Consider the following 2,157-nt stretch of genomic DNA (forward strand, 5'->3'; position numbering starts at 1 on the left):
TCATCGTCATCAGTCTTCCCCCAGACTAGGAGCTTCTCAGGCACAGGAACCTCGGGTCCAAAGGACGTGCTCTGCTCCTGGCACTGCTTTCTTGGTGTTATGAGGTCCCCCAATGGCTGTAATTTTACAGAAATAGATTTCTAGGCCTTTCTTTTGTGGCATCCTTGAGTGGACTCGAACCATCAACCTTTAGGTTAGTAGCTGAGAACGAACTGTTTGCACCACCCAGGGACCTCCTTGAAATATAGTAGGGTTCAATAAAACTGGTTGCATAAATGAATTAATAGGAGAGGCTATTTAGGGGACTAACGTGAGAAGCATAAGCTGCTTTTGAATGTGGACCTGGGCAGGGCTGAACACCTTTCAGGAGATTTTAGGTAAGACTCTGCTATCAGATCATCTTTTGTCTTCTACATCCATTCTTGGTATCAACGTGAGGCAATGTGAGCATTACAGTGTCTAGCAGTAGCTATCAGCTGCCTGTGGTTGTGTGAAATGGCATTCTCTGGCCGAACGTGGAACAATCATGGGTGTTTAGTGAACGTTACGTGACTTTTCACCACCCATCTTTCAGTTTGTTTTACTGTGGTGGCTTGCATGTTGCGGTGACACTAGAAGCTCTGCCATTCATATTTCAAATACGAGCAGGGTCACCCATGGTGGACAGGTTTCAGTGGACCTTCCAGACTCAGACAGATTGGAAGAAAGGCCTACTTCCAAAAATTAGTTAATTAAAACTGTATGGAGTACAATGACAGGTACATAGACAAATGGAACAGAATTGAGAACCCAGAACTAAATCCATCCATCTATGGACAGCTGATCTTCGACAAAGGGTTGAAGTCCATTCAATGGGGAAGAGGCAGTTTCCTTAACAAATAGTGCTGCAAAACTAACTCAAAATGGATCAAAGACCTAAATGTTAAAACTAAAGCTATAAAGTTCCTGGAAGATAACATAAGGACAGAGCTAGGGGTCCTAATTTTTGGCATAAATACACTATCAAACACAATTAAAAATGCACTAACAACAGAGGGTAAACTAGATAACTGAGACCTCGTAAAAATTAAATACTTATGCTCATCAAAAGACTTTGCCAAAAGAGTGAAAAGATAACCAACAGACTGGGAAAAATTTTTGGTGACAACATATATGATTAGAATCTCTAAAATATATAGAAAAATCCAACAACTCAACAACAAAAAGACAAACAATCCAATCAAAAATGGGCAAAGGACATGGACAGACACTTCACCAGACAGGACATTCAAGCGGCTAACAAACACGTGAAGACACGCTTGTAATCATTAGCCATTAGAGAGACACAGATCAAAGCTATAATGAGATACCATCTCACCACTGCAAAAATGGCACTGATCAAAAAGCAGAGAAAAAAAAAAATACTGGCGAGGCTGTGGGGAGGTTGGAACTCTTATACACTGCTGGTGGGATTGTAAAATGGTACAATCACTATGGAAAATGGTATGGCGCTTCTTCAAAAAGCCAGAAATAGAAATACCTTATGATCCAGCAATCCCACGCCTAGGTATATATCCTAGACATATAAGAGCTGTGACCCAAGTAGACATATGCACACCCATGTTCCCTGCAGCATTATTCACAATAGTGAAAAGATGGAAACCACCTAAATGCCCATCAACAGATGGGTGGATAAACAAATTGTAGTGCATACATACAATGGAATACTACATGACTATAAAGATGATGAGTCCTCAAAACATAACATGGATAAATCTGGAGGACATTATGCTGAATGAAATAAGTCAAACACAATAGGACAAATATTGCACGATACCACTTTTATAAACAGTCAAGAATAGGTATACACACAGAAAGCAACATTCTTTTTTATTTTTAATTTTTTTATTGTACTTTAGATGAAGGTTTACTGAGCAAACTAGTTTCTCATTAAATAATTAATACACATATTGTTTTCTGACATTGGTTGCCAAGCCCGCAACATGTAACACCCTCCCCTTCTCAACCTTGGGTTCCCCATTACCAGCTTTCCTGTCCCTTCCTGCCTTCTTGTCCTTGCCCTTGGGCTGGTGTGCCCATTTTGTCTCATTTTGTTTTATGGACTTGTCTAATCTTTGGCTGAAGGGTGAACCTCAGGAGTAACTTGTGACTTCATTA

General features: G+C 40.2%; 1 protein-coding gene across 1 annotated transcript in view; it reads right to left on the reverse strand.

Annotated features, from left to right (window-relative positions):
• Positions 1–2,157, reverse strand: part of LOC101356919 (thiamine transporter 2-like) — a 130,275-nt gene that overhangs the window by 78,092 nt on the left and 50,026 nt on the right.

The sequence above is a fragment of the Trichechus manatus genome, unplaced genomic scaffold (assembly GCF_000243295.1).
Source record: "Trichechus manatus latirostris isolate Lorelei unplaced genomic scaffold, TriManLat1.0 scaffold00193, whole genome shotgun sequence".
Taxonomy (NCBI): Eukaryota; Metazoa; Chordata; class Mammalia; order Sirenia; family Trichechidae; genus Trichechus; species Trichechus manatus.